Source organism: Malaclemys terrapin, chromosome 13, assembly GCF_027887155.1.
Source record: "Malaclemys terrapin pileata isolate rMalTer1 chromosome 13, rMalTer1.hap1, whole genome shotgun sequence".
Taxonomy (NCBI): domain Eukaryota; kingdom Metazoa; phylum Chordata; order Testudines; family Emydidae; genus Malaclemys; species Malaclemys terrapin.
In genome coordinates, this window is record NC_071517.1 from 46090044 (window position 1) to 46108219 (window position 18176).

At 47.4% G+C, this 18176-nt stretch overlaps 1 long non-coding RNA gene across 1 annotated transcript; it reads right to left on the bottom strand.

The window, feature by feature from the left end:
• Window positions 1-10260: 10260 nt before the first annotated feature.
• LOC128847583 (uncharacterized) lies at window positions 10261-17007 on the bottom strand. The gene is made up of 2 exons (XR_008446920.1): window positions 16239-17007; window positions 10261-12675 (listed from the first exon to the last, which is right to left on the bottom strand). It is a non-coding gene; the product is annotated as an uncharacterized LOC128847583 (long non-coding RNA).
• Between the last annotated feature and the right edge of the window lie 1169 nt (window positions 17008-18176).

Here is an 18176-nt window from a genome sequence, read left to right on the forward strand (position 1 = left end):
TGGTCCTAAGTTTGCATCTGCTGGGGAGAATGGCACCGTAGCTAGGTTGCATCCAGTTAGTGTCTTAGCAAAATCCCAGAGACCAGACAATTCTGATGCTTGTATTGGGCCTGTTGCTCATGTGTGGTTGGAGAAGGGTGTAACAACTCTGTCTGATCCGGGTGATACCCTAGCCAGGGCACAAGGAGAGCAGAAAGGTAATTTGGTTGTGTTACCTACGGACAGTTTAACAACTTGTAGCAAAAAGGAAAAAATTCCTAAGCTGGTGTGTGGCAAAGAGAAGGGAAGTATTTCTAACCTTTTAACTAGGAAGCCTATGGGTTCACCTGAAAGGGGATTGTGTAGAGATCTGCCTGATGGGCCAGAGGTGATCCTGAATGTAAGTAAGACCCAGACAGAGTCTGTTGTTGCTCAGGAAAGTGTGCCTTTAGAGCAAGCCCTAGGCGAAGAGGGTAAGGGCAGAATTTCTGTGAGGGGTGAATTGCTGCTTAGAAAAGCTCCTGGAGAAAGGAATCCTCATGGTACTCGGTGCAAGCAGTTCCCTGCAACTGAAGGGTGTGAGAGTGATTTAATCAAGGAATTTAATCCCACCATCAACCTCAGCCTAGATCAATCCACACAAGCGGTCCATTTCCTGGACACTACTGTGCTAATAAGCGATGGTCACATCAATACCACCCTATACCGGAAACCTACTGACCGCTACACTTACCTACATGCCTCCAGCTTCCATCCAGGACACACCACACGATCCATTGTCTACAGCCAAGCTCTAAGATATAACCGCATTTGCTCCAATCCCTCGGATAGAGACAAGCACCTACAAGATCTCTATCAAGCATTCTTAAAACTACAATACCCACCTGCTGAAGTGAAAAAACAGATTGACAGAGCCAGACGAGTACCCAGAAGTCACCTCCTACAAGACAGGCCCAACAAAGAATATAACAGAACACCACTAGCTGTCACCTTCAGCCCCCAACTAAAACCTCTCCAGCGCATCATCAGAGATCTACAACCTATCCTGAAAGATGATCCTTTACTCTCACAGATCTTGGGAGACAGACCTGTCCTCGCTTACAGACAACCCCCCAACCTAAAGCAAATACTCACCAGCAACCACACATCACTGAACAAAACCACTAACCCAGGAACCTATCCTTGTAACAAACCCCGATGCCAACTCTGTCCACATATCTATTCAAGTGACATCATCATAGGACCTAATCACATCAGCCATACCATCAGGGGCTCGTTCACCTGCACATCTACCAATGTGATCTATGCCATCATGTGCCAGCAATGCCCCTCTGCCATGTACATTGGCCAAACCGGACAGTCTCTACGCAAAAGAATTAATGGACACAAATCTGACATCAGGAATCAAAATACTCAAAAACCAGTGGGAGAACACTTTAACCTGTCTGGTCATTCAGTGACAGACCTGCGGGTGGCTATATTACAACAGAAAAACTTCAAAAACAGACTCCAAAGAGAGACTGCAGAGCTAGAATTGATATGCAAACTAGACACAATTAACTCCGGTTTGAATAAGGACTGGGAATGGCTGAGCCATTACAAACGTTGACTATCTCCCCTTGTAAGTACTCTCACACTTCTTATCACACTGTCTGTACTCGGCTAGCTTGATTATCACTTCAAAAGTTTTTTTTTTTTTTTTTTCTCTTAATTAATTGGCCTCTCAGAGTTAGTAAGACAACTCCCACCTGTTTATGCTCTCTGTATGTGTGTATATATATCTCCTCATTATATGTTCCATTCTATATGCATCCGAAGAAGTGGGCTGTAGTCCACGAAAGCTTATGCTCTAATAAAATTGTTAGTCTCTAAGGTGCCACAAGTACTCCTGTTCTTCTTTTTAATCAAGGAAGTTTCAGTTCCTAGCAGCCAAAAATTGTCTGTTGTGAATGGATCCTCTGACTTTCCTTTTAAAAGATCCAGTGTGGGTAGCTTTGAGAAGGTCTCAGAGGAAGTAAAAGTTGTTAAGGAATTGAGGCATCCCTATAACCGAGTGGCTGTGTGGGGCCAACTTGTTGGGGAGACAATGGTGTTGGGACAGGAATGTCTCCTTTCTGATTCTTTAAATGAGCAGTTTGTGCTTCAGGGTTTGAGGACAGATTTGGTTACTGATGTGTCAGAGCAGAGCAGTTTTATGGCTAAATGCTTGAGGATGCGGGGGAGAGCAAGCAAACTCTCACCCGCAGACTCTTTGGATTTGTGTGGTATCTCTTTAAGACAGAGTCCAGCCTTGGAGATGATAGCAGTTACGAATATGAAAACTGGTGGACTGGCTCTGGTCTGGGGTAGTGCAAATTACTTGCCTGGCTGGGAAAGGAAGGACTTGCTAATAGCTGTTAGCACAGAGGGCCCACCCCATCAGCCAGTGAATTCTGTTAAGCAAGAGAAATCGGGGTTTGATCCTGCAGGACAAGGAGGAAAGAGAACGCTGAATTTTGCAAAGGGAAGCCACAGGTTAACCCTAAAATGCCCCAACTCCAATGGTATTGAGCCAAAGGTGTGGCATGACAAACATGACTGTAGATGGACACTTGCAATGAACTTGTTGTTATTGCTAAATTTTGTAATTAACAATGTGCCTAATCTTTTGGAGAATCCCGTGAACATGTTAAAAGGAATACATGAAAACACACGTTATGTTAAAAGGCCTTGTTACACTGGGGTTTCACAGGTAATGCCTATAAACAATATGGGAACTTTTCACAGGGGAAAAGACATTCCAGACCTAATGTGCTGTATGAAAAGGAAGACTGAGGCACACTACCATATTGCTTTCATGGCTAAATGCCAAGATTCCTGGACTATGAAGAACATTAATATCTGCATTTATTCGATGTTAATTGGGTTCCAAACATTTGCCCGAGCTTGTATGGATAAAGTAGCAGTCTTCTTTAGCTCTTGGCAAGATCACATGGCACATACAGGAACCATGCTGCCAGAGCAGATCCAATCCACTATTGTTCTAACTAAGTGTTACCTTGAGTTTGTAAAGAGGTTCAATCATGTGGTTGAACATGATTTTGATAAACCATTTCTGTTATACACTGGTACGGCTTCTAACCCAATACTAGCTGTAGTGAGACAGAACCCAGGATGGGGAGCTCTTGGGATGCAGTCAGTGATGTTTGTGTCATCCCTTCCTGCATCAATTTTGCGTTGGGGGTGTGACGTTATTGACATAAACTGGGACCATATAGATCATTGTTGCAACCAAGGTCCTGTAGTGGCACCCAAATCTTGTATAAAGGGGGTCAAATGGGGTGTCTAGGACAAGGTTATGGTTTACTGGTTATGATTATGCTGTCTATATGTGTGTATCAGTGTTGTAGTTGAAGTTATGAATATTGGCTCTATACTGTCTGTATGGCAAACTTATGCTATGCTTCTGGGTGACATCCCAGACAAGCTGAGATGAGCTCTGCCTAGCCTGCTTGATGGCCCATTAAGGACCATCAGCTATACAATGGACCCATTGAGAGAAGGCAGATACGCCTTGTACCTCAGCAAAGTATGCAGGGACTGGCCCATGTGACTCCAGACTCGATTTTGCTGTAACTTTCCACAGTAAGAACAAAGAGGTGTTCTTACACCTGGAAGAGACTATATAAGGCTGATGCCTGATCTCCATCTGGTCTTCAATCCTGCTTCATACCTCTGGAGGGACTTTGCTACAAACTGAAGCTCTGAACAAAGGACTGAATGACCCATCCCAGCTGGGGATGTATTCCAGAGACTTGATTTGAACCTGCAGTTTATTCCATCGCTGCTGCAAGCCTGAACCAAGAACTGTGCCATTACTGTATGTAATTGATTCCATTTAACCAATTCTAACTCTCATCTCTATCTTTTTCCTTTTATGAATAAACCTTTAGATTTTAGATTCTAAAGGATTGGCAGTAGCGTGATTTGTGGGTAAGGTCTAACTTATATATTGACCTGGGTCTGGGGCTTGGTCCTTTGGGATCAGGAGAACCTTTTTCTTTTACTGGGGTATTGGTTTTATAACCATTTGTCCCCATAACGTGTGGCACTGGTGGTAATACTGGGAAACTGGAGTGTCTTAGGAGATTGCTTGTGAGACTTGCGGTTAGCCAGTGGGGTGAGACCGAAGTCTTAGTCTGGCTGGTTTGGTTTGCCTTAGAGGTGGAAAAACCCCGGCCTTGGGGCTGTAGCTGCCCTATTTGAGCAATTTGTCCTGAGTTGGCACTCTCAGTTGGGTTCCGCCAGAACCGCATTGTCACAGCCCCATCATCTCAGCCATTGGCACGCTAACATCAGGCTTGTCTGGTTATGTGGACTCTCTCCTCAGACCCTACGCTACCAACACTCCCAGCTATCTTCGAGACACCACTGACTTCCTGAGGAAACTACAATCCATTGGTGATCTTCCAGAAAACACCATCCTGGCCACTATGGACGTAGAAGCCCTCTACACCAATATTCCACACAAAGATGGACTACAAGCTATCAGGAACAGTATCCCCGATAATGTCACAGCTAACCTGATGGCTGAACTTTGTGACTTTGTCCTCACCCACAACTATTTCACATTTGGGGACAATATATACCTTCAAGTCAGCAGCACTGCTATGGGTACCCGCATGGCCCCACAGTATGCCAACATTTTTATGGCTGACTTAGAGCAACGCTTCCTTAGCTCTCGTCCCCTAACGCCCCTACTCTACTTGCGCTACATTGATGACATCTTCATCATCTGGACCCATGGAAAAGAAGCCCTTGAGGAATTCCACCATGATTTCAATAATTTCCATCCCACCATCAGCCTCAGCCTAGATCAATCCACACAAGCGGTCCATTTCCTGGACACTACTGTGCTAATAAGCAATGGTCACATAAATACCACCCTATACCGGAAACCTACTGACCGCTACACTTACCTACATGCCTCCAGCTTTCATCCAGGACACACCACACGGTCCATTGTCTACAGCCAAGCTCTAAGATATAACCGCATTTGCTCCAATCCCTCAGATAGAGACAAGCACCTACAAGATCTCTATCAAGCATTCTTAAAGCTACAATACCCACCTGCTGAAGTGAAAAAACAGATTGATAGAGCCAGACGAGTACCCAGAAGTCACCTCCTACAAGACAGGCCCAACAAAGAAAATAACAGAACACCACTAGCTGTCACCTTCAGCCCCCAACTAAAACCTCTCCAGCGCATCATCAGAGATCTACAACCTATCCTGAAAGATGATCCTTTACTCTCACAGATCTTGGGAGACAGACCTGTCCTCGCTTACAGACAACCCCCCAACCTAAAGCAAATACTCACCAGCAACCACACATCACTGAACAAAATCACTGACCCAGGAACCTATCCTTGTAACAAAGCCCAATGCCAATTCTGTCCACATATCTATTCAAGTGACATCATCACAGGGCCTAATCACATCAGCCATACCATCAGGGGCTCGTTCACCTGCACATCTACCAATGTAATATATGCCATCATGTGTCAGCAATGCCCCTCTGCCATGTACATTGGCCAAACCGGACAGTCTCTACGCAAAAGAATTAATGGACACAAATCTGACATCAGGAATCATAATACTCAAAAACCAGTGGGAGAACACTTTAACCTGTCTGGTCATTCAATGACAGACCTGCGGGTGGCTATATTACAACAGAAAAACTTCAAAAACAGACTCCAACGAGAGACTGCTGAGCTAGAATTGATATGCAAACTAGATACAATCAACTCAGGATTGAATAAGGACTGGGAATGGCTGAGCCATTACAAACATCGAATCTATCTCCCCTTGTAAGTATTCTCACACTTCTTATCAAACTGTCTGTACTGGGCTAGCTTGATTATCACTTCAAAAGTTTTTTTCTCTTACTTAATTGGCTCATGCAATTCCGGGGATCCCCTGGCCCCAGCCTCGTGACCCCCAACACAGAGACCATCAACAGTCACATTTCACACCCCTTAAAACGCCCCTCCCCGGGCTGCTACCGCAACCAGCGCCAGGCGCCTGCCTGGACCCCTCTGAGCCCAGGTCCTCGGCCAGTCGGCCCCTCTCCTCCAGGGAGCCCCTGCACCCCCCACCCACCTCTGGGGAAGGGGCAACGCTGGAGAGCTGGGGGATCACTAAGCCCCACGGCGAAGGGGCAGCCAGGGCCCAGCTGAGGGGAGCTTGCTGGGGTGGTGGTGGGGACACAGCATGGGGGGGGCTCAGTTTGCTCCCAAACCAGCAGAGCACGTCAGCACACGCGGCATCTCACAAACTCCAGGGGGTCGCTCACCAGCTCCTCGCTCAGCACGTTCACAGGATCGGGGCCTCTAGCCCCTTAGTGACCTGCCTGCATCCCCCTCCCCCGCCATTCTCAGCCCCTGGGAGCTCGGTCCAGCTCCTCCCGCTGCCGGGACACGGACACGGCTGGGCGTTTTCCCCACAACCTGGGGTCTGACCACGCCAGAGAGACACATGTGTGTGTGTGAGAGAGGTGTGTGGATTCCAGGAGACCCCAGGTGGATTGGCCTCCCAGGCAGCTGCGCCCCCCCCCAGCCTGCACCCCCTTGCGCCCCCCAGGGGATTACCAGGGTCCTGCCGCAGCTGCCTGGCTGTGACTGAGGCCAGGCTGAGGGTGGATCCCTCTGGGGCAGCTCCTCCCCTGGGGGAAACCGGCATCGCCGTCGGGGGGCATTGCTGATTTACACCGCTGAGTAGCTGGGCCCGATTCACCCTCCCGTGGTCATTTCCACACGTCCCTGTCACCGGGCGGGACGGGGTCTCCCGGATCCCTGCGCCAGGCCCCCGACGGGAACGTCCCGGCCGCAGACGTGTCTGGCTCCGGCTCCACACGCGGGAACGTCTCTGCCCCGCTCTGCGCCGGCGGGCGGCTGCGCCAGCCCCTCCCTCCACTGGGGGCTGGAAACGGGCTACGTGCCGGCCTCGGCCTGCTCCTGGCCGGGTCCCCCCACTGGTTCTTGGGCCTTGGCCATTAACTGTGGCAGCTCGTCCCCCCGCCAGGCGTTTACCCCCCTTGGCTACAGAGCCATGGGAGCCCCTGGCAGCCAAGCTCCTCCGGCCTAGGGTTACCATATTTGAACTTTCAAAAAAGAGGACACTCCGGGGGGGGCCCTAGCCCCGCCCCCTAGCCACTCCCTCCCACTTCCCGCTCCCTACAGAACCCCCAACCCATCCAACCCCCACTGCTCCTTGTCCCCTGATCGCCCCCTCTGCCCCTAACTACTCCCTCCTGAGATCCCCCCCACCCTAACTGCCCTCCTAGGACCCCACTCCCTACTTGTCCCCTGACTGTTCTGACTCCTATCCACACCCCCACCTCATCCCCGGGACTCCCACGCCTATCCAACCGCTGCCTGTCCGCTGCCTGCCCCCCCGAACCTCCAACCCATCTAACCCTCCCTGTCCCCTGACTGCCCCAATCCCTCTCCACACCCCTGCCCCCTGACAGCCCCCCCCACAGAACCCACGACCCATCCAACCCCCCCTGCTCCCTGTCCCCTGACTGCTCCAATCCCTCTCCACACCCCTGCCCCTGACAGCCCCCCCACAGAACCCCTGACCCATCTAACCCTCCCCCTGCTCCCTGTCCCCTGACTGCTCTGATCCCTCTGCACACCCCTGCCCCCTGACAACTCCCCCAGAACCCCTGACCCTTCCAACCCCCCCGCTCCCTGACTGCCCCCGGGGACTCCCCTTACCACCATGCCGCTCGAGCCACTGGCTCCACGTGGATCAGGCCGCCACGCTGCCATGTGCATAGCCCCTTCCCCACAGAGAGCTGAGGCAGGAGTAGGAGGAGTGGGGGGGACTCTGGCTGCTGGAGGCCAATGGGAGCGGCTCAATCGGGCCCAGCCACCCTATCAGCTGCGCCGCACTCTGCATGGGGGGGGGGGGGAAATCCTGGACCTTTCTATCTTATTACCAATTCCTCCCGGATGGCTATTTAAAGACGAAAAAGCCGGACATGTCCGGGGAAATACGGACGGATGGTAACCCTAACTAATAACACAAGCAATAACATTTTTATAGCAATAATATGATGGGGTTGTTGTACAGTTTTAGTTATAAAGCACAATACATCATACTTAGTACATAAAGTAGACTCTATAAGCTGTATGAAAGGCATACTTTTTAACTTGATATATATTTTGAAGCATGTGAATTTGCCCTTGTATTTTAGAGATTTTTTGAACCTCTGGTAACACTGAAAGCAAATTTTGAAATTGATTAGGTACTAAGCTGGTCCAATTAAAGGGTATTTGGAACCTAAGGGCTACTTGCAAAATTTTATTTGCAGGCCAGTAAATAATATGATTGCCTGCAGCGGTAGTGAGATTAAAATGTATATTTTGCAATGTGGTGGCTTTAACATACACACAGCTATTATTAGCTTGAAAAAGTAAGTGTTTTGTTAGGGTCGTTTTTTGTTTTTTATTTTTTTAGCAAACGTAGTTCTAAACAGTGACAACTTCCCCTGGCTTCAGTTTACATGTACACCGAAGCTGTGGGGGTTCTAATAGCCAAAATGTTTATTTGTTTTTTATTTAATTGTTTGCTGTACATGGGATATTATTGTTTGTATTTGGATGTATTACAGGGGTAACAGTGTAATGGAGGAGATGGCAGGGGCAGTGGCAACAAGGTGCCTTTGGTACTTGTCATTGCTTAAAATATTTTCTTTATATACAAATATTTTTGTTGATTTTAGGAAAAACAGAGGAATTACCCCATATTTTTTTGTATTTGTTTTATAGGCAGCCCAGGTTTTAGTGGCTTCTATCTTATTAGTTAGATAATTTGAATTAATACAGATGCTTTTTGGCTTGCTTTTGGATTTAAAGCTATTTACAGGTTAAAGATTTTGACTTAAAAAGGGACACAATTAACGTTTTTAGACTTTTGATTGCCTTTTACTTTTAATTTTTGCTTTTAAACACAGTGATCTGAAAGAAAAACACTACTTATAGTGCCCCTTAGAGCCTAATAGGATTTTAATTAAATAGCATGGTAAGTTTGCATTTTATTTTTTAACCTTTGCTACAATATACACTGCACATATTCTGGGGAAAAGGCACATTTTCTTTATAATGTAACTTTTACAACACTAGTTACATTAATTTTTACATAAGGTGTAACTGGTTTTTTTTGTGCCTACAAAATCTTTATGCACCCCTAGTAAAGTGACAGCTCAACCACACAGAGCCAGGGGCACTGTCCTTCTCTCTCTTTTTATCAGATCTTTTATCTGCTATTTTGTTACCCAAAAACAAATTCAAATCTTTTAATTTTTTTGGCTTTTACTACCTTGCTGCAGCCACAACCTTTGGTTTTTATTTAAAACATTTTAAATTTTGTAAAGCATTAAGTCACTTTAAGGATTAAATGCTAAATACCATATTAAACAACACTCGTTTTCTGTGTTTGGCAAAGGTATTTTTGGTTTTGCAACTTTAAACTGTACACAGCAGGAGTGTTTTTTGGCAAATTCGACTAACTTATTTAGGGTCAAATAATTTTACTTAAATAACTTTTTGCCTGGATTACTTACAGACATTTTTACCAAGTTTTTTTGCTTGATTTTTTTTTAGCAACTACAGAGTTTATTTTTTACTTTTCTTTTTTAATTACTTGCTTGTTTTTTTAAGATGACACCCAATTAACTTAGATTTTACCATTTTAATTATTGTTTTGGGGATTTGAAATTCCCATGTTTATAATTACTTACTTTTTTTTTATTATGCCTTTAAAGTTTTTAACTGTTTTTTAATTTGTTGCCTGCCCGCTTGGGCCCGATCTGCTTTTTTTGCTGAACCGTTCCTTTTATGGGCACCGGCTTGCTTTACTACCAATTTAGCTAGGAGGGTGGGCTTCTCAACTACCCCCTACCCTTTCTGGTTTATTTATTTATTTATTTTAAAACATTTTTATTTACAAGGCTACTTGAGTCCTCCCTCGTGAGGCTTGCCATCTGGGCAAAACGCACGGCCCATTGGCGTTTAACTATTTAAATTTTTTTTGTGGCAAACACACTGCTATTACGGCGTATGCTGAGCACAAATGGTTAAATTTTGACAAGTTCCTGAAGGACCGGTACTTGCTTAGCCAGTGCTTCCTTTTTTGCTTGGAAGTTTTGTTTCAAGGCTTGCAACTTTGTTAGCCAAATGGGCTCGTTTCCCCCTGGAGCTGCCCAATTACCCCAAGGAGGCACGGGAGTCTAGAAGATGGCTTCAAGTTCTTTATTGATCAGTCAGCTGAGCGGGTGTCCCCCTCGACTCATGCCAGAGGGAGGAACACACCTTACAAGCACAACTGGGCTTCTTTTATACAGAGAGACAAACAACTTAGCGTGTCTAAATTCTGCTAACCTATGCTTTGTTTAAATTCAGTTCTAGTAGTAATCAGGATACATCTGTTTAGCTTCCCGTCCTTCACATTCCTTTCCCAGGGTCTGTCCAACCCCCTCCCCTTTGCCATATATCTTCTATACATCCTGTATACGTGCAGCTTCATGCATGGGAAACGACAGTGAGAACTGAGATAAGCATCTTTACTGGGATAACAAGCAGAAGCCGAGATAAACATGTTTTTCGGTTTTTGGGCCTAACAAGATTCCCCCCTAAAAAGCATTTTGAGAGCCTTATGGCCCCCAGTCCTCAGCCTTCACCGGCTGGTATATGGCCATCATTTGTTGGTGTATAATTTGATTAGCCATTCGTCGGACTAATGTAACTACACAGGGAGCTAAGCAAGCTAGGGTTAATAGGGTTGTAATAAAGAGTACAAAGAGAAGAAGGCCTTCTCGGAGCCATCCCAGTTGCGGTAACCAGGACGTGAACCAGTCCATATTCCACCCACCCCATGTTTGGACCGGGACATGGGCTAGCTTCCTCATTTCTTTTGTTAGCTGTTTTACCACCTTTCCATTATCATCTATTTGTAAACAGCAATTAGATTAGTTTAATTTTGCACAGATTCCCCCTTCCTCTGCCAGCAAATAATCAAGAACTAGATGGTGCTGGTAGAGCACATTCCTCATCTGAGTGGACTGATCGGCCAAAAGATCAAGAGCTGCAGCCGTCTGATTAGTTATTATTTCTAAGATGGCTTGCAGCCTAATTATCCGATTCAAGTTGTAAATGGGCTCCCTTGCCCCTGAGATCCACTCATTAGGATTCCATGTAGCTGGACCATAATGTTTTATAATTCTCTCAGGGGGCCACTCCTGAGCCCCCCATGTTTGGGAGCTTCCGGCGGTCAGGGTGGAATCCACGAACCGCCTTTCTCTAATTAAACCTTAATTCCCAATTTATTTCCCTGCAACTGGGGTAATAGAAAGAACAAGGGTCTTATATATCCAACATAACATATCCCAGACCAATTTGGAGGCAATCTGCGGTAGGCATAGGACCCGCAGATCCAATAATGGCCCTTTAGAGCCCAGGTTCCATTAGCAAAGGGGCCATCCCAGGTTTCCTCATTCTCATCGTCCTCTAGATGGTCAAAATATAAAGGATTACCTGGCCCTAAAGGTCCCCCCACCATTCCATCAGCTGAACTGCAATAATCCCATCTCCACGCCCCAGCTCCTGCTTTCCAGACTCAATCGCAGCCCCATTTGGCTGATTGGTGCTAGACCAGAATTGTTTAAAACCCCATACTCGAGTTCCATTCTGATTCTGCCATGCCCATTGAAACCACCGTACCACGTGGTCCTTGCTAGTAGTATTGTCTAGCTGGCAACTCGTGAATAGGGCATCAAAGAACCCATCCTGTCCTACCGCCCTGCAACCTTCGGCCGTAGGGTAGTATTGTTTGGAGCATTTCACCCAACTATTATTGGTGAGCCTCACATGGGTCTGGTTCCATTGCCCCTGATATTTAGAGCAGTCATACAGATGACAATAAGGGTCCCAGCAATCAAACCCTGGGGATAGAGTCCAATCACACTTGCTTTCTCCCAAGTACACTCCCTCCCGCCTTGTCCGATTAAGGCAGAGAATACCCTTTCCAGAAGAATACAGTCGCCAGGGGCTACTATCCTCAGTCCAAACCCCCGTTCCATCGTGGACTATACTCAAATTGCTGAGCCACCATTTGGGCTGTACAGGCTGGGCTACCCAAGGCCATTCATTTAATTCCCCGGGGCCTCCACATACCCAACAGTTACTGAGGTTAATGGATTTTGCTATTGTCTCCCCCCAGCTGTAAAAACCTATTTTCCCAACCATAATAGTGGTGGAAGCACATAAACAAAGATATTAACAATAATTTCATTATCTTTTTCTAAACAGTCCCTTTAGTCCGTCTAAGTACTGATACTCCCAGGTGGAGTCTTCACCTGTGCCACCCCGGGCGTCCGGAGCCGGGGCGGGCAGAGGGCTGGTGTCCTCTTCCGCTAGTTCAGTCTCCGGGTTAGGGTTCAGAAACCGCTTTACCCGCGTATGGTGTGTCCATTTGTCACTCCCAAGAGCATTTGACTGCAGCTTGGCTGATGAGCGAGACAGTGTGCGGGCCGTCCCACCGTGGTGTAAGGGGGTCACGCTTCCACTTCTTGACAAGGACCTGATCACCGATCTGGAACGGGTACATGGGCTGGTCCAAGGGAAGGGCCTGAAAAGGCACCGCGTCGATGCAGCTGTAACAAAACAGATTGCAACCCAGAGACCTGTTTCCATAAGGAGTCCTTCCCCATTTCCCAGTTTACATCCTCCCGGAACCCCAGGATAATGGTGAAAGCTTAAGACCCTTACGTGGGGCCCTTCGAATGCGGGTAAGGGCGAGTGGTAACGCATCAAGCCACTTTAAACTAGACTCTGTGCATAGTTTAGTGAGGGTATCCTTGAGAGTTCTATTCATTCTTTCCACCTGTCCCGAGCTTTGCGGCCTCCAGGGTGTATGCAACTTCCATTGTATACCGAGTGCCTGGGACACCTGTTGCAAGACTTCAATACAGTCATGAGTGGGGCTGGTCTCATAGGAAACCCAAGGGTCAGGCAATAGGGTAGCTAGGTTGAGGGAGCTAACTGTCCTAAAGGTTAAGTTAGGGGCTAGCAAGGGCCCTACCTCATATCTGGTATGTCGACTGGGATTTAGATGCTTTTCCCCAGCACCTGTCCCCAGTATTTGAGGCACCCCGTGGGGGACCACAACCTCAGTGTCCCCCCCCCCAGGGTCAACTTTTCAGCCTCCTGTACGAGGAGAGCGGTTGCTGCAACGGCCCATAAGCAGGCAGGTCACCCCTTGGCGACAGGGTCCAAGACCTTCGAATAGTATCCAATGGGTCGCCAGGTTGGTCCTGACCTTTGGCACAGGACTCCAGCTGCCACCCCTCCTCTTTCATGAACGTATAGGGTGAATGGCTTCCGGGAATCTGGGAGGGCTAGAGCGGGAGGCTGAACCAAGCCTTCTTTAAGCTCTCGAAATGCTTTTTCCATTTCCCTGGTCCATTTCCAGTGGAGCAGACCTTCTTTAGTCAAAGACTCATATAGTGGTCTGGCTTTTCCCCCATAGTCAGGGATCCAGAGTCGACAGAAGCCAGTCAATCCCAGAAAAGCCCTTAATTCTCGGGGGTGCCGGGGTTAAGGGCTGTTAAGTATAACCTGGATTCTTTCTTTACCCAAACTGCGACTCCCTTGGCAGAGGTGGTATCCAAGGAAGGTGACCTGCTGCTTAACCAACTGAGCTTTTTCCTTTGATACTTTATATCCCTGTACCCCAAGGTGATTGAGGAGCTCTACAGTTTGCTCCTTGCAGACTGTCTCTGTTCAGTACTTAAGAGCAGATCATCGCAGTACTGAACTATGTTACATGAAGGGTGTTTAGCCAGGAATGGGGCGAGGTCCCTTTTTAACTGGCTGCCAAAAATCTCGGGTGCACAGGTAAGTCCTTGTGGGACAGCAGTCCAAAGGTATTGAGCTTTGTAGTGGGTATCTGGGTCCTCCCACTCAAAGGCAAACTGTCTCTGCTATTAACTTGTTAATTTGTTTTAGGTCCTGGACCAACCGATACTGCCCATTAGGCTTAGGCACCCCCATTATTGGAGTATTGTATGGGGACGTGTCTTCCTTTAACCACCTGCACTGCAAAAACTTTTGAATCAGGGGTTTTAACCCGATCCAAGTGGTTAACTTAAGGGGGTATTGTCGAATTCGGACTGGGCTGCTTCCCTCCTTAAGGGAAATATGCACTGGTGTAGCATTCCTGGCTCGGGCCACGCCTCCTTCCTCCGCCCAGACCTTGGGATTTACACACACACACACACACGCACACACACACCGGCAGCTGGCTTTCATCACTTCCCTTACATTCCAAGGAGTGATCTCTAGCATTTATGAGAGTCATCTGGTAATTAGAGGCTTGTTGCTTAGGGATTCTGACTTCCATTGTCCCGTTATCGAATGAGATCTCCGCCTGTAATTTAGTGAGGATATCTCCTCCGAGCAGCTCTATGGGGCAGGAGGGACTGCAAACAAACTGATGGGAAATTTGACGGTCCCCTATTTTTACTAGGAGAGGCAAAGTTTTTTTTCCAAAGCTGTAGTTTGTCCCTCTATCCCCTGGACTATGGCACGTCCCCGAGCTCTATCTCGGGGAGCCTTATTAAGGGGGAGCAAACTAAGAGTGGCCCCAGTATCAATAAGGGCTTCAATTGGGCGGCCCTCCACTTTAATTTTTACTGTGGGATCCAGGCTGGCAGCTTGTGCTGTCAGGAGGGGCCGCTGGGTTCCCCGACCCCCCTATGGGGAAGACTCCTCCCCTGAACGTCCTGTACTGTTGTAGAGGATGGGAAGGGATGGGGTTTTATCTTTACGTTCCTTTCCCATGGCCTGTCACCGGGGGCATTCATTCTTCCAGTGCCCCTCTTTCCTACAGATAGGGCACTGATTTCGACCCAGGCAGGGGCCCCGCCCCTACCCCGGTGGCCCTGGCTGTCCCTTAACTTTGTCCCCCCTTTCTTCATATCCTTTCCTTTGGGCCATGGCTAAAACACGGGCCCCTTTCTTCCGAGAACGGGGGCTTCTGTTGCTTCCAATTATATAGATCACTAGTGGTAAAGGGAACATATACCATAGTGAGATTACCCTCAGGGGCTACAGTTTCCTGCAGTGGACACAAATAATTCTGTTGCAGGGGCCCTTGGAGTACTGGGCCACCCTTGCTCCTGGTGTGGTTAGACACCGGGGAGCTTAGAGAGATCGGAGGGGGCTCCCGTTTGGAAAAGTCCTGGTCGCTTGGCTCACCCCTTTCAGTTGAGCCATTATCCTCAGAGGAGGGGGTGGGGATTTCAATTGAGGATACCGGAGCCAGGAGGCCGGGATACAAAGGGGGAGGGGGGCATAGGATCAGGGGCAGAGGGAATCACAGCCCGCAGACAAGATTTCTTAACAGGGAAACAGGGTTTCCTAACAGGGGCACGGGCCATTAAGGTTTTAATAGTTTGTGATCTACATTTTTGCAACCATGGGGGATGATTGGCCACAAGGTCCTGCCAAATATCTATATAGGGATATTGGTCCCAATGCCCATCCCAGGTCACAATGCTATGTACTGCTTGTACAACCCCTGGTTTGAGCGTCCCTCCCTCGGGCCATTCCACCCCGAATGTCATCCATTCAAGAGTACAGAATTTTACAAGCTTGTCTTTACATAATACAATTCCATAATTAGCCTGGCGTCTAAATGCCTTCCAGTTATCCAGCATACATCCCAGGGGTGTCCAGGAGAAGGTGCTTTGTCCGGACCCCATTATGCTTTACCCAGAGTTTTCCGAGACAGGGATATCAAGAGGGGGAAGAGGTATAGATCTAGTTCTAACTCAGATATCCGCTGGGTCACGAGGTTCGGCTGACCCCCCTTGCAATCAAGATATCCTGGTCATCGGGTTTCCCCTTGCAGGAGTCTTGGGGCGGCTGAAGTCAGCTTAAGACTCAGACCTGTCAGCAGCACTCATTCATCTTTCACACAGATCCTTTAATCAGTTACAATCTCGGTTTCCAACACACCATTAAGAGGAGAAACAAGATTACCCTTCCTATAGACAAGAGTAATCCCTGAGGTTGCTCCAAGTCCCAATAATTGTTAAAAACGGCCCATGGACTTGTGGAGTTAGTTACATTACTCATTGGCAGTTATTTGCTTACCCTTTAACCAAAAACACAACAACAAGACATTTACAAAGCTACAATAATGTTAACATACCTTCCCGTATACAGGCTGCCTAGGGGATTTCCACTGTCCAACCCACACCTCGGGGGCGTTATTCCTCAAACCCAGGAGGTAAACGCACTTACCGCCCGAAGTGGCCGCGTCCGGCAGTCAGACTTCCCCTCCTTCTGAAGCCGTCTTGCTTCCGTGTCCTTCAGAGTTCTCTTTAGAGAGGACGCAGCCGCCCCAGCCGATTGTGACGATCTGAGGCCCGAGCAAAGCAACAGCTCGAGGTGGCCACTCCTCGGAATCGCCCTCGGCCGTCGGTCAGTGCCCTCTACAGGGAGAGAAGTCCCGGCGGAGTCGCCATTTGTTAGCCAAATGGGCTCGTTTCCCCCTGGAGCTGCCCAATTACCCCAAGGAGGCACGGGAGTCTAGAAGACGGCTTCAAGTTCTTTATTGATCAGTCAGCTGAGCGGGTGTCCCCCTCGACTCATGCCAGAGGGAGGAACACACCTTACAAGCACAACTGGGCTTCTTTTATACAGAGAGACAAACAACTTAGCGTGTCTAAATTCTGCTAACCTATGCTTTGTTTAAATTCAGTTCTAGTAGTAATCAGGATACATCTGTTTAGCTTCCCGTCCTTCACATTCCTTTCCCAGGGTCCGTCCAACTCCCTCCCCTTTGCCATATATCTTCTATACATCCTGTATACGTGCAGCTTCATGCATGGGAAACGACAGTGAGAACTGAGATAAGCATCTTTACTGGGATAACAAGCAGAAGCCGAGATAAACATGTTTTTCGGTTTTTGGGCCTAACAACTTGCCCTGGGCATAGGGTTGAGTTGCTGCCTGGTTCATGATCTATGCTCTTAATTGCTCAATTCTAGTTATTAAGTACACAACTTTTTTTTTTTTTTTTAATTGCTCAGTCCTGCTACAACTGGGGTAGATTTACCTGACACCCTTTTTGGTTAACCGGGGTGGAGAAAGGAATGCTAAACCCCTCTCCGGTTTTTAGACTTACTGAGGCTGAGAGTAGGCACACTTTTAATTATGCCATTTTTAACATATAACACCAACAATACTAAGCAAAGCAAACATAAAATAACAAGGGCAAAACAAATAGATGGTGTGCATTATGACTGAATTTTAAAGCTTCATTAATAAAATAATAAACCAACAACAGAGAGTGTTGGAAACGCTCCCACATCACTCAGGGGAAAAAAATTAATGCCCCAAGCCCTAAGCCACTTTCATACTTACACACGTACGTCCAGACTGGCCACATCTGTGTATAACATCCAAAGAAGGGGGAGAGGTGGACGGGAGATTATTCTGTATACAGCGTGTCCAGAATTTTTAACTTGCTTTCATTTTTGGGAGGGCTGTTCTTTTACACCCTGGGGTTTTTTGAGGCGTTTTTCAGAGATTCCAGTCCAGGCCGGCTGCCTGTGGCTTCTTTAGCATCCCCAAACCACGCCGGCTCCAGGGTCACAAAGGCAGACTGTTGGATTTTACTGGACAGTTAAGCTAATAGCCATTGATGGACCTATCCTCCATGAATTTATCTAGTTCTTTTTTGAATCCTGGCTTGTCCTTCACAATATCCTCTGGCAAAGAGTTCCACAGGTTGACTGTGTGTTGTGTGAAGAAATACTTCCTTGTGTTTGTTTTAAACTTGCTGCCTATTCATTTCATTTGGTGACCCCCAGTTCCTGTGGTATGAGAAGGAGTAAATAACACTTCTTTATTCACTTTCTCCACTCTAGTCATGATTTTATAGACCTCAATCATATCTCCCTTAGTCGTCTCTTTTCCAAGCCAAAAAGTCCCAGTCTTATTAATCTCTCCTCGTATGGAAGCCGTTCCATACCCTTAATAATTTTTGTTGCCCTTTTCTGTACCTTTTCCAATTCCAATACATCTTTTCTGAGATGGGGCGACCAGATCTGCACATAGTATTCAAGATGTGGGCGTACCATGG